Source organism: Anabrus simplex, chromosome 3 (genome assembly GCF_040414725.1).
Source record: "Anabrus simplex isolate iqAnaSimp1 chromosome 3, ASM4041472v1, whole genome shotgun sequence".
NCBI lineage: Eukaryota > Metazoa > Arthropoda > Insecta > Orthoptera > Tettigoniidae > Anabrus > Anabrus simplex.
The window spans coordinates 490,246,064-490,260,824 of NC_090267.1; the positions used below are offsets into that span (position 1 = coordinate 490,246,064).

At 44.8% G+C, this 14,761-nt stretch overlaps 1 non-coding gene across 1 annotated transcript; it reads right to left on the minus strand.

The window, feature by feature from the left end:
• Window positions 1-12,606: 12,606 nt before the first annotated feature.
• TRNAK-CUU (transfer RNA lysine (anticodon CUU)) lies at window positions 12,607-12,679 on the minus strand. The gene has a single exon. It is a non-coding gene; the product is annotated as a tRNA-Lys (tRNA).
• Between the last annotated feature and the right edge of the window lie 2,082 nt (window positions 12,680-14,761).

A 14,761-nucleotide genomic window follows, 5' to 3' on the forward strand; every position in this document is an offset into this window, starting at 1 on the left:
TTTGCTTCTCCCTTAGGAGGCTCTTCCTCACTACCTACATTCACTGTGGTGGGTAGATCGCTTTTGGGAGGAACCTCCCCCGTTAACAATTGAGTGACCTTGCTAGACAAATCAGAAATATTTTCAAGCAGCGTACTAGCTTCCTTCCTCTGAACGTCATTCAACTTCAGAGACAACAGATCGTTAACTCTATTTGAAAAGTGATGTAGCCTGGCTTGCACACGCTTAATTTGATTAGGAGAAGGATCATTTTCATCAAAAAAACTAACTACAGAGGCTAGCCCAGTAATATTCTCGACGATCGTGGAAAGAGAGTCGTCAATTTCTTTCTCTCCCAAGGTGGGGATGGAAATAGGCAACTCAAGGGACTCTCTAAGCTTGTTTGTGTCCATCGCAACCGTGCCTCCAGATTGCACATTTCTAATAGTCAATTCATAGATTAACTCCTCCTTGCGCAAATAGTTAAGATGGAGAACATCGCGAGGGCCGGGCATGATGACAGAACAATTTTGAAAAAAAATCAAAAAATTCCAGCAACTGAGAAAATTGTTAGAGTTCGGAACAAAACAATGTTTAGCCGTCAAAAGGGGCTACATTGAGACCCATTCAACCACGCTCTGCTACCACTTGTTACCGAGTTTTAGTGGTAGGTAGAGGTGAAAGAAGGTGCGGGCGTGAACGGGTCTCAAACTACGGAATCAAAGTTAATGTAAAATTTAACAAGGTTATATTTTCTTTTTAAAATGACGAAATAACAAGCATTGCAGGTACAGTGTAGCAAGTCAACAAAATGTATGTACAATATTTACTAGATTTGGGCTCAGCGCCCTTGCTTCACAATTCGTGGGCAATCAGCCCAACCTTACCTAGAAGAGAAAGTTCACACTTCTTACTACAAACAAAACAAAATACGTCGAAAATGACACAGTTCAAAAACTCTAAAATTTCCAGGTAGTGACATCTTCTGAGAAACTTGAAAATTAATACCGACAATAAAGTTCAGACTTCCTCCAGCAGAGGAGTTTCAACTGGCGCAACTTTTAAATTAGCGGTGTGGAGGTGTACCGCCCGGTACAAAAGCTATAACATGATTATCTATTGATAAAGTTAACAATAATAAAATTGCATTTATCATTATACAACTTTGAGTCAGATATTTATTCATTCATGATAAATGTCTCCAACTTCACTCTATAACGAAAGATGAGGCCGATTTCAGCGCTGACTAGTGGAAACAATTGGAACTTGCGATCCGAATGAAAAACCGAATGCACACGGAAACAGTCGGTTGTAACGGTAGTTGACGACTATCGAGTAATAATTGTGACCGTACACACAGAAAATAAAGATTGGGCGCTAGGAATATAAACTTCTACTCAATAACACATTTTACAGTAAAACCTGTCTTAAGCGGAAGCTTGCCTTTAACGGAAAATTATGCCAATCCCTTGATTATTAAGCGGAAGCCGTCTAACGCGGGAACAAAAGCCAAAATATACCATTAAATTGATAATTTGCAATCCTCGTAGCGGGCCGTTCAGCAATATTTTAACCATCCTATACATTCCAGATCAGGAATGGCAAACCTTTACCGACTAGCATGTCAGTTAAGGCCTTGTTTATTACTTTTACTGTGCCACCGGTTGTTTTCCTTAAATGATCATGAAAACCCCTCAATTGACTTCAATTATGTATTAGATTGCGTTTCATTCGACTGAATGTGTCATGAATTTATCTTGCAAACATCGCTGAAAATTACATTTTAAAAACATTCAAACTTTATGAATAAGATATATTTTTGCTTTGACCTAATAACATTTGTAAAAAGTATGGCCATTAATAGTGAGATTAAATCACGGTGCAGTACAGCTACTGTAATTCAGTGAGCTCGCAGTTGCGATCAACAGTATTCTGTAAGAGGGAAATCAGCTCTCGGACGAAACTCTTTACATCGGTCTGTTTTCAGACCAACTTTGCTTTACGGGAGCGAGAGCTGGGTGGACTCAGGATATCTTATTCATAAGTTAGAAGTACAGACATGAAAGTAGCGAGAATGATTGCTGGTACAAACAAGTGGGAACAATGGCAGGAGGACAATCGGAATGATCAGATAAAGGCTAAGTTAGGAATGAACTCGATGGTTGAAGCTGTGCGCATAAACCGGCTTCGGTGGTGGGGCCATATGAGCCGAAGGGAGGGGGATAGGTTACCTAGGAAATAATGGACGGTGTTGTGGAGGGTAAGAGAAGTAGAGAGAGACCAAGACGACGATGGTTAGACTCAGTTTCTAACGATTTAAAGATAAGAGGTATGGAAATAAATGAGGCCACAGCACTAGTGCAAATAGAGGAATGTGGCGGCATTTAGTAAATTTACAGAGGCTTGCAGACTGAACATACTTCTTTAGTAAAGCGTAATGTTAAAATATGCCATGTTCGTAGATTTTCGACATGTTTCTTTCTTTCTTTCTTTCTTTCTTAATCTGTTTACCCTCCAGGGCTGGTTTTTCCCTCGGACTCAATGTGGGATTCAGCCTCTACCGCCTCAAGAGTGAGACTTTAGGTCGGAGTATACAACTGGGAAGGAGGACCAGTACCTCGCCCAAGCGGCCTCACCTGCTATGCTAAACAGGGGCCTTGTGGGGGATGGAAAGTTCGAAAAGGATAGGCTAGGAATAGCGATGGAAGCGGCCGTAGCCTTAAGTTAGGTACCATCCCGGCATTTGCCTGGAAAACCACTTCGAGGATGGTTGAGGAGGGAATCGAACCCTCTTCTCAGTTGACCTGCCGAGGCTGAGTGGACCCCGTACACGCCCTTGTACTACTTTTCAAATTTCGTACCAGAACCGGGAATCAAACCCGGGCTTTCGGGGATGGCATGTAATTCCACTAACCACTATACCTTAGAGACGTTCGTTTATTTCATGTTAAAATAATTTAATAAGTTAGTATAGTTTTTTTCTTTTTAAATATTGGCTTTCGGTCTTAACGACCATTTAGCCATCTACAATTTTTGTATGTTTCTGATTATTAATTATGAATTGACTTTGATGAATTTAATTTATACATTTTAAGACGAACACACACACCCAGCCCCCTAGCCGGAGAAATTAACCAGACGAAGTTAAAATCCCCGACCCGGCCGTGTATCGAACCCGGGTTCCCAGTGACCAAAGGCCAGCACGCTAACAATTTAACCATGGAACCGGACACGTTAGTATGGTGTGCCATCCAAGTCGTATTCGCGTGTCACGTAGTGGGGCACGTGTCCCTGTTCTAGATGGTCTCTGACTCAAGGACAGGGAAAAGCATCTTCATGGCTGCCTACAGTGCGGCTCGAACCCACAATCTCCCGGATGCGAGTTCACAGCTGCCAACTCGTCCGGTACATGCAATTTAAATTTTCATTATGGCAGTAGATATATTATTCTGTCGCACTGACAGTTTGTATACACCACTCCGAGTTGCCACACGGTCTAAGTAATGGAGTTATGTACTACGATCTCATCTTCCTCTTCCTTGACGTTATTAAACTGTGTTTTTGGGGTTTGCAATACTGTTACTGAGGTATGTAAACAGAGGAATGAAACACGGCATGTCCATTAAGTAGCACTTCCCTGTTTTAACTCGTAGTCTAGAAAGTTCTAGCACATGTTTGATAACATCTTCACGCTCCAGTTTACTCGTGGTAGCCTGTGAATGATGGCTGTGTACGGCGCACACAAAGCCCGCTTTCAGAAAGGGACTCACTACTGCACCTCACACTTGATGTAGTACAAGCTGGAGCTCCTTGCTGAAGCTTACGGTTTCCAGCGCCACCAACGGCAAGGACATTCATAACCTTGATCCTTTTATCAATTCACTGTTGTCGGCGTCAGGGTCGTCCATCTCTGAACGTCGGTAGGTCCTCCCTTAACTTACCTATACTGGCTAAAACTCATAATATTAATAGGGGCCGATGACCTAGATGTTAGGCTCCTTTACACAACGAGCATCATCATCATCACCATCACCATCATCATCATCGTCAACATCATCATCATCATTAAGTTGAGAGTTCTAGTAATGTTCTGTATTGCCTATGTTAAATTCGGTAAGTTTATGCCCTGTATCGAACTCACCATCTCCCAAATGTTAGCTCGTATCATATGAGAGGTTCAAAACCAAAGTGGACCAAGTCCACTAGTGGTCAATGTGGGGATTAATGCAATATGGGACTAATAAGACTTCGATTTTTTTGCTCGTTCGCTACTTCAGATAGGACGGCACTTTATGTGCAAAGTGAAAGTTACTAAGCATTTATCACTGCCACAGTGAATCAAGTCAATTAATCTTCTTCTTCTTCTTCTTCTTCATCTTAATCTGCTTACCCTGCATGGTTGGTTTTTCCCTCGGACTCAGCGAGGGATCCCACCTCTACCGCCTCAAGGGCAGTGTCCTGGAGCGTGAGACATTGGGTCGGGGATACAACTGGGGAGGATGACCAATACCTAGCCCTGGCGTCCTCACCTGCTATGCTGAACAGGGGCCTTGTGGGGGATGGGAAGATTGGAAGGGATAGACAAGGAAGAGGGAAGGAAGCGGCCGTGGCCTTAAGTTAGGTACCATCCCGGCATTTGCCTGGAGGAGAAGTCGGAAACCACGGAAAACCACTTCCAGGATGGCTGAGGTGGCAATCGAACCCACCTCTACTCAGTTGACCTCCCGAGGCTGATTGAACCCCGCTCCAGCCCTCGTACCACTTTTCAAATTTCGTGGCAGAGCCGGGAATCGAACCCAAGCCTACGGGGGTGGCACCTAATCACACTAACCACTACACCACAGAGGCGGACATAAATTAATCTACAGACAATAATTGCTTCTTTGTTTGTGTATGTGTTTTATTTGGTCAATAACCAGTGGCTTATTCTAAAGGGGCTCTAGTGCCATGGGGGCGAGGGGTTATACTAAGGGCTACCAAGGCTATCGGTGAAGCCCTAACCTCAAATGAGAACGATGGAAGTCTAAAGCACATTATAATGTAAGCATCTGACACATTGTTCCATTTACAAAATTTGAAAGCAGTGAGGAAAACGTCGCACGTTTTTCTGAGAGCAAGGCTTCGGAGACTGATCCTTCAGCCCAGGCTCTGCGCCCTTCTCCCCTCGCCACACCTCACACGGTTTGCTGCTGTATGCCTGATAGATGTGGGAGACCGGGAGGGGGGAGTGTAGTTATGTTAAGTTTCGCTTCGTCAGATCGCTACTGCTAACGAACAACCGGGCGAGTTGGCCGTGCGGTTAGGGGGCCGCAGCTGTGAGCTTGCATCCGGGACATAGTGGGCTCGAACCCCTGAAGATGGTTTTCCGTTGTTTCCCATTTTCACACCAGGAAAGGGCTGGGGCTGTGTCTTAATTAAGACGATGACCGCTACCTTCCCACGCCTAGGCCTTTCCTATCCTATCGTCGCCAAAAGACCTATCCGTGTCGGTGCGACGTAAAACAAATTTTTAAGAAAGCTAACGAACAACCATGCGTTCCTCATCGTATATAATTCCTCACCTCATACTTCTGACTTAACTATATAGATAACAGAGTGTTGGTATTTCACTCCCGTTTACTTCTACATCCTTGTAGAAAGACACTGCAGGGCTCGTGTTATAGGAGTACTATAGTTTTCGTTTTATAGCTAGATCTGCTAAAATGAAACGCAATATTTTACGTTTAGTGTTCTCTTTTGTTGGTTGGAATCGAACCCGTGATCATGGGTCGGACACCAACACTGATCTCCCGAGGATGTTAATAAACCAGTGAACGATGGGTGCGGCCGCTGTAAAATTCAAAATTTTTATTTAATATTATTAGTCTAATGGTGCACGGCATCTGTATAGGCTTGGTGGTGACCTAATGAGGATAAAATGAATGGCGAAGACGTCGTAAACAGCCATTACCCAAGGCAGGGGAATTAAACATTCGAGGGTGTTGATTCTGAGAATTGAACTGGGGCCATCAGACCAAAGTCAAGTATTCTATCCATTTAGCCACAAAGCCGGACTTTAATTTGCTAAAGACTATAATTTGCTAAACCTTAGGCTACCATCTCCACTGAAGCAGCCTTGACAGCACAGCAGGCTTCTCCCTTGGCTATTGGCTCCAACTCAAAACGTTAAGCCTTGACGTTCACTACACCTGCCATAGAAAAGGGGTAACCGCATACCAGCATACGTCACTCTCAATAGCATGTCTAAGGGTGAAGATTATCTTCCTAATTCATCATCTGACACATATCTACAACTCAGAAGGCTGGGTGCAAATTCAAATTTTAAAGTGTTCAAGATGAAGAGAGAGGAATTATTTCTTATCCACAAAGCCTTTGGAGGAAGCAATCGCATATACACTGACTGACAGAGCAAATGCAACACCAAGGAGGAGTGGTTCGAAAGGGATGAAAGTTGGGGAAAAAACAGAGTCGGCACGGAAGGATAACTGATGTTTATTTCAAACCGATATGCAGGTTACACAATGCGCACGGCATCGACTCAGTAGGATGTAGGACCACCGCGAGCGGCGATGCACGCAGAAACACGTCGAGGTACAGAGTCAATAAGAGTGCGGATGGTGTCCTGAGGGATGGTTCTCCATTCTCTGTCAACCATTTGCCACAGTTGGTCGTCCGTACGAGGCTGGGGCAGAGTTTGCAAACGGCGTCCAATGAGATCCCACACGTGTTCGATTGGTGAGAGATCCGGAGAGTACGCTGGCCACGGAAGCATCTGTACACCTCGTAGAGCCTGTTGGGAGATGCGAGCAGTGTATGGGCGGGCATTGTCCTGCTGAAACAGAGCATTGGGCAGCCCCTGAAGGTACGGGAGTGCCACCGGCCGCAGCACATGCTGCACGTAGCGGTGGGCATTTAACGTGCCTTGAATACGCACTAGAGGTGACGTGGAATCATACGCAATAGCGCCCCAAACCATGATGCCGCGTTGTCTAGCGGTAGGGCGCTCCACAGTTACTGCCGGATTTGACCTTTCTCCACGCCGACGCCACACTCGTCTGCGGTGACTATCACTGACAGAACAGAAGCGTGACTCATCGGAGAACACGACGTTCCGCCATTCCCTCATCCAAGTCGCTCTAGCCCGGCACCATGCCAGGCGTGCACGTCTATGCTGTGGAGTCAATGGTAGTCTTCTGAGCGGAGGCCTCCTTCAACCAATCGACGGGAAATTGTTCTGGTCGATATTGGAACAGCCAGGGTGTCTTGCACATGCTGAAGAATGGCGGTTGACGTGGCGTGCGGGGCTGCCACCGCTTGGCGGCGGATGCGCCGATCCTCGCGTGCTGACGTCACTCGGGCTGCGCCTGGACCCCTCGCACGTGCCACATGTCCCTGCGCCAACCATCTTCGCCACAGGCGCTGCACCGTGGACACATCCCTATGGGTATCGGCTGCGATTTGACGAAGCGACCAACCTGCCCTTCTCAGCCCGATCACCATACCCCTCGTAAAGTCGTCTGTCTGCTGGAAATGCCTCCGTTGACGGCGGCCTGGCATTCTTAGCTATACACGTGTCCTGTGGCACACGACAACACGTTCTACAATGACTGTCGGCTGAGAAATCACGGTACGAAGTGGGCCATTCGCCAACGCCGTGTCCCATTTATCGTTCGCTACGTGCGCAGCACAACGGCGCATTTCACATCATGAGCATACCTCAGTGACGTCAGTCTACCCTGCAATTGGCATAAAGTTCTGACCACTCCTTCTTGGTGTTGCATTTGCTCTGTCAGTCAGTGTATATACATACATACACTATCATTATAGACTGTTATGCCTTTCAGCGTTCAGTCTGCAAGCCTCTGCGAATTTACTAAACGTCGCTACAATCCTCGATTTGCAACTAGTGTTGTGGCCTCATTTAGTTCTATACCTCTTATCTTTCAATCGTTAGAAATCGAGTCTAACCATCGTCGTCTTGGTCTCCCTCTACTTCTCTTACCGTCCCTAACAGAGTCCATTATTCTCCAAGGTAACCTATCTTCCTCCATTCGCCTCACATGACCCCACCACCGAAGCCGGTTTATGCGTACAGCTTCATCCATCGAGTTCATTCCTAAATTAGCCTTTATCTCCCCCATTCCGAGTACCCTCCTGCCATTGTTCCCACCTGTTTGTACCAGCAATCATTCTTGCTACTTTCATGTCTGTTACTTCTAACTTATGAATAAGATATCCCGCGTTCACCCAGCTTTCGCTCCCGTAAAGCAAAGTTGATCTGAAAACAGACCGATATAAAGATAGTTTCGTCTGGGAGCTGACTTCCTCCTTACAGAATACTGCTGATCGCAACTGCGAGCTCACTTCATTAGCTTTACTACACCTTGATTCAATCTCACTTACTATATTACCATCCTGGGAGAACACACAACCCAAATATTTGAAATTATCGTACTGTTCTAGCTTTGTATCACCAATCTGACATTCAGTTCTGTTGAATTTCTTACCTACTGACGTCAGTTTAGTCTTCGAGAGGCTAATTTTCATATCATACTCATTGCACCTATTTTCAAATTCCAAGATATTAGACTGCAGGCTTTCGGCACAATCTGCCATCAAGACCAAGTCGTCAGCATAGGCCAAACTGCTTACTACATTTCCACCTAACTGAATCCCTCCCTGCCATTTTATACCTTTCAGCAGATGGTCCATGTAAACTACGAACAGCAAAAGTGAAAGATTACAGCCTTGTCTAACCCCTGTAAGAACCCTGAACCAAGAACTCATTCTACCATCAATTCTCACGGAAGCCCAATTGTCAACATAAATGCCTTTGATTAATTTTAATCATCTACCTTTAATTCCATAGTCCCCCAGTATAGTGAACATCTTTTCCCTCGGTACCCTGTCATATGCTTTCTCTAGATCTACGAAACATAAACACAACTGCCTATTCCTCTCGTAGCATTTTTCAATTACCTGGCGCATACTGAAAATCTGATCCTGACAGCCTCTCTGTGGTCTGAAACCACACTGGTTTTCATCCAACTTCCTCTCAACGACTGATCGTACCCTCCCTTCCAAGATGCCAGTGAATACTTTGCCTGGTATACTAATCAATGAGATACCTCGATAGTTGTTGCAATCCTTCCTGTTCCCTTGCTTATAGATAGGTGCAATTACTGCTTTTGTCCAATCTGAAGGTACCTTACCAACACTCTCCGCTAATTTTGCTACTCTATGAAGTCATTTCATCCCTGCCTTCCCACTATACTTCACCATTTCAGGTCTAATTTCATCTATTCCTGCTGCCTTATGACAATGGAATTTATTTACCATCCTTTCCACTTCCTCAAGCATAATTTCACCAACGTCATTTTCCTCCTCCCCATGGGCTTGGCTGTTTGCCACACCACCAGGATGATTTCCTTTTACATTGAGAAGATGTTCAAATATATATATATATAAAAGACTACAAATGATCAAGCCTTCAACTGGCCTTCAACCACTGATTAAGAGTGGTGGAAGGTTTCTAATTCAAAGTACTCTTCAAGGAAACTCTAAATGATGATATGTTCTTCTTGGAGGTAATTCTTGAGCAAAACAAGAGTGCAGGACGATCTTGTCCTATATAGCCTACCTCCAATTCATCATCATTTCTTCAAGGCTCTCCCAGTGTAGATTACCAAAAGGCCGACTGATATCGTAAACAACGAAGAAGATCGGAATGATGAATTAGTGTTCACTGACTGAGCTCAATTGAGCTGATATGGTCATGTGGAAAAATGTCAGAAAATCTCTATTTTTTGTATTAAATTATGTTACAAGCAAAAATAATAATCTTACTGTGATGTCTATTATAAGTTAAATTCAAAATTCACCGGGCGAGTTGGCCATGCGGTTGCGATCGCGAAACTGTGAACTTGCATCCGGGAGATAGTGGGTTCGAACCCCACTGTCGGCAGCCCTGACGATGGTTTCCGTGGTTTCCCGTTTTCACACCAGGCAAACGCTGGGAATGTACATTAATTACGGCCACGGCTGCTTCCTTCCCAGTCCTAGCCCTTTCCTGTCCCATCGTCGCAATAAGACCTATCTATGTCGGAGCGATGTACAGAAACTTGAAATAATAAGCATTTTCTAAAATTAATTTAAATGTCCAGGAATGAATTATGACCCAGAAATTTCAGGACTCAATTTCCCTAAACTATTCCGAACGGATTTGGTTCATTTGGTTGTGAACCATTCATATATACATATATAGTATAAGAAAATGTAATGGAACTAGGACTGATCCTTGTGGCATACCCTACTGTATTTCAGTGATTCCCTGACAGAGAGAGAGAGAGAGAGAGAGAGAGGGAGTCCTGTGACTGTTGGCAAAGCTGATGCTGAAAAATGTTTGAATTATAAGTGTACGTTCAGTGTAAACGGTCACGTTTCCCCATATGGGAGATGTAACGAACTTTTGCCAGGTGAGAGTCAGCAAGTTACACCCACGTTGGAGCCCACGCTACCGAGTGAAGGTTGTTCCTGGGTGAGTATTAGATACAAGAGAATGGGCACTGCCAATAACGAATTTATTCAAAGCGCAGTGCTTTGGCCTACGTAGTAATTCGTATTTTGATTTAACCGTTTCAAGAACAAATTATTTCTACTGATGGGAAAGTTAACCTTTCATTTAATATTTTTATATTTCCTTAAGTTTAAATATTAGTGATGCCCTGCGGTATTGTAAGGCAGTCATTATGGAAGTTCCGGGTCTTCGCTTCTTTGAAACCAACCCCACATGACACGCTGCAGCCGAGAAGGGCCATGGCCTACCAAGCGACCACTGCTCAGCACGAAGACCTGTAGATTACGAGGTGCCGTGTGGTCAGCACGACAAATCCTCTCGGCCGACAGTGGGGTTCGAACCGAATGCAAGCTCACAGCTACCATCGTGTGGCCAACTTGCCCACACGATTTTTTTTTTTTTTTTTTGCTATTGGCTTTACGTTGCACCGACACAGATAGGTCTTATGGCGACGATGGGACAGAAAAGGGCTAGGACTGGGAAAGAAGCGGTCGTGGCCTTAATTAAGGTACAGTCCTAACATTTGCCTGGTGTAAAAAATGGAAACCATCGTCAAGGCCGCCGACAGTGGGGTTCGAACCCACTATCTCCCGAATACTGGATACTGACCACTCGAAATTATTATTATTATTATTATTATTATTATTATTATTATTATTATTATTATTATTATTATTATGTCCGCCTCTGTGGTGTAGTGGTTAGTGTGATTAGCTGCCACCTCCGGAGTCCCGCGATCGATTCCCGGCTCTGTCACGAAATTTGAAACATGGTAGAGGACTGGAAAGGGATTGACTCAGCCTTGGGAGGTCAGCTGAGTAGAGATGGGTTCGATTCCCACATCAGCCATCCTCGAAATTGTTTTCCGTGTTTCTCACTTATCTTGTAGGCAAATGCCGAGATGGTACATAACTTCAGCCCACGGCCGCTTCCTTCCCTCTTCCTTGTCTATCCCTTCCTATCTTTTATTCCCCCCATAATATCTCTGTTCAGCATAGCAGGTGAGGCCACCTGGGTGAGGTACTGATCCTCCACCCCAGTTGTATCATCCTCACGCTCCAGAACACTGCCCTTGGGGCGGTAGAAGTGGCAATCCTCGCTGAGTTCGAGGGAAAAACCAACTCTGGAGGATAAAACTGGATTAAGAAAGAAAGAATGAAATGACGTACAAACTTAACGAATCTATATCAATAACTTCAAAATGTTATCAAACTGCAGGAAAACAATGTAGTACAATTTATATTCGTGATGTAATTTCAAGTGTTTCTTGATAATGTGATATTATCATAACCGTTTATGTGTATTATTTCATTAACTCGAAATTTTGCAAGTATGTTAAGAACAACGTGATACATTGCGAGCGGAGCAGATACTTTCAATCTAGGTAGCGAAGACCATTGTTTCGTATGTCGACTTCAAACATTTGCTGACACGACAATGAACTACACACAGAAACAAGAATTGACGCGTTTTCTTCAAATCAATCATTCTACGGTAGGTTTCAAGAAAAAAATGCGCCGGGCTGAGTGGCTCAGACGGTTGAGGCGCTGGCCTTCTGACCCCAAACATGGCAGGTTAGATCCTGGCTCAATCCGGTGGTATTTGAAGGTGCTTAAATACGTCAGCCTCGTGTCAGTAGATTTACGGGCACGTAAAAGAACTCCTGTAGGACAAAATTTCGGCACCTCGGCGTCTCCGAAGACCTAAAAGCGTACTTAGTGGGACATTATTATTATTATTATTATTATTATTATTATTATTATTATTATTATTATTAAGAAAAATGCCGACCGGGCGAGTTGGCTGTGCGGTTAGGGCCTCGCAGCTTTGAGCTTGCCTCTGGGAGATAGTGGGTTCGAACCCCATTGTTGGCAGCCCTGAATATGGTTTTTCGTGGTTTTCTCCATTTGACACCAGGCAAATGCTGGGGCTGTGCGTTAATTGAGGCCACGGCCGCTTCCTTCCCACTCCTAGGCCTCACCTATCCCATCGTCGCCATTATCTGTGTCGGTGCGACGTAAAAACAATTATTAAAAATTTAAAAAATTTATCGCCCAACGTGGGGTTCGAACCCACGACCCTGAGATTAAGAGTCTCATGCTCTACCGACTGAGCTAGCCGGGCTTGTGCAACGCAGGCTTTAAAGTTGTTAACAAAGTACACTTCATTGCGTGTGCTATTTTTTTTTTTTCTTTGAATTGCCAGCTAAATGACTCAGAACATCGACTGAAGAGGGACGCTTCTTGGATGGACCAAGCCTTGGCTCCTAGTACTGAATTGTTCCGGCTTACTTGAAAACTGGATTGACGACTATAAAGGTAGTGTAAAATTTATTATCTTAAGGATTCATCATCATCATTAGTCGTTGTGCTCATTACTGAGCGTCGTGACCTCATAACTCCATCATTTCCGTGTTGCAACCTTGACAAGATGTCTCCATCCCGAGCGGTTTTCACATTTCGTTAACATGACCTGAAGTGATCTTCTTCGCCTGGTTGCTGTTCTTCCTCGTGGTCTACTGCCTTCAATTTTGCCTTGTAAAATTACTTTTTCCAAGTTCTCTCCGTCTCGTCTTAGAATGTGGCCAAGGAACTGGAGGTAACGCTCACTCACACGGGAAGATAGGCGTTTCTTGATGCAGAGTTCGTCCAGAATGGAAACATTAGTTCTTCTTTCTGTCCAGGGTACACGTAGCATTCTCCGCCAACACCACATCTCAAAGGCATCAATGCGTTTTTTGTCTTTAGCATTCACGGTCCAGGTCTCACAGCCGTCCAAAAAGACGGAGAACACTAGTGATTCTACCAAGCGCATCTTCGTGGCTTTTGATATTGCCCGGTTCTGCCAGATCTTAGTAAGTTTAACCATTGCAGCACGACCTAAGACAATACGTCTTTTTACCTCTTTATCACAGCTTCCCGTGGCATTGATGACAGACCCCAAGTATACAAATTGGATTTGACCTTGCCGATCAACTAAATACCATTAGTTTGGTCTTTTCGATATTTATCTTAAGGATTAGTACACCATATTATACCCATTACACAGTAAAATATCTTCTTTCTTTCTTAATCCGTTTACCCTTCAGGGTCGGTTTTTTCCTCGGACTCAGCGAGAGATCTCTACCGCATCAAGGGCAGTGTCCTGGAGCGCGAGACATTTTAGGTCGGGGTATACAACTGGAAGAAGGACCAGTACCTCGCCCAGGCAGCCTCACCTGCTATGCTGAACAGGGGCCTTGTGGAGGCATGGGAAGATTGGAATGGGCAGGCAAGGAAGAGCGAAGGAAATGGCCGTGGCCTTAAGTTAGGTACCATCCCGGCATTTGTCTGGAGGAGAAAAGGGAAACCACGGAAAACCACTTCGAGGATGGCTGAGGAGGGAATCGAACCCCCTCTACTCAGTTGACCTCCCAAGGCTGAGTGGACCCCGTTCCAGCTCTCTAACCACTTTTCAAATTTCGTGGCAGAGCCCGGAATCGAACCCGGGTCTCCAGGGATGGCAGCTAATCACACTAAGCACTACTCCACAGAGGCGGACGTAAAAAATCTTATCAATCAATATTTCGAAACCTGTTTGGAAGGATGTTTTCCACCAGACTCAGGCAGGGATCCTACCTCTGCCGCCTCAAGGGCAGTCTTCTGGAGAGTGAGACTTTGGCCCTGGGAATACAACTGGGGAGGAGGACAAATAACTGGCCCAGAGGGTCTCACCTGGTATGCTGTTGATTAGTACATCTATCTTGGACACAAGATGAAACTTGGAAAAGACAACCAACGTGCAGAGATTCCTCGCAGAACAGGTATGAGTTGGATAGCATTCCGAAAACTGAGGTTCATCCTGACCAACAAGGATTTTCCTATTAACCTGAAGACTAAGATTTAAAATACGTGCGTGCCTCCAGTTTCCACTTACGGTCTGGAAATGATGACCCTGACCAAGGCAAGTGCTCGGAAGCTTCAGCGAAAACAACGAGCCATGGAGCGAGAGATGCTAGGGATCAGCCTTACGGATAAGATCCGTTCAGAGGACATCAGGAGAAGAACGTATGTAACAGACATTCTAGAGAGAGTAGCAAGACTAAAATGGCAACGGGTAGGACACATAGCTCGACAAGACTACAACAGGTGGATCTCTAGGATTGTTCACTGGAGACCATGGGAACACAAGAGAGGCATTGGAAGACCCCAGAAGAGATGGCTCGAT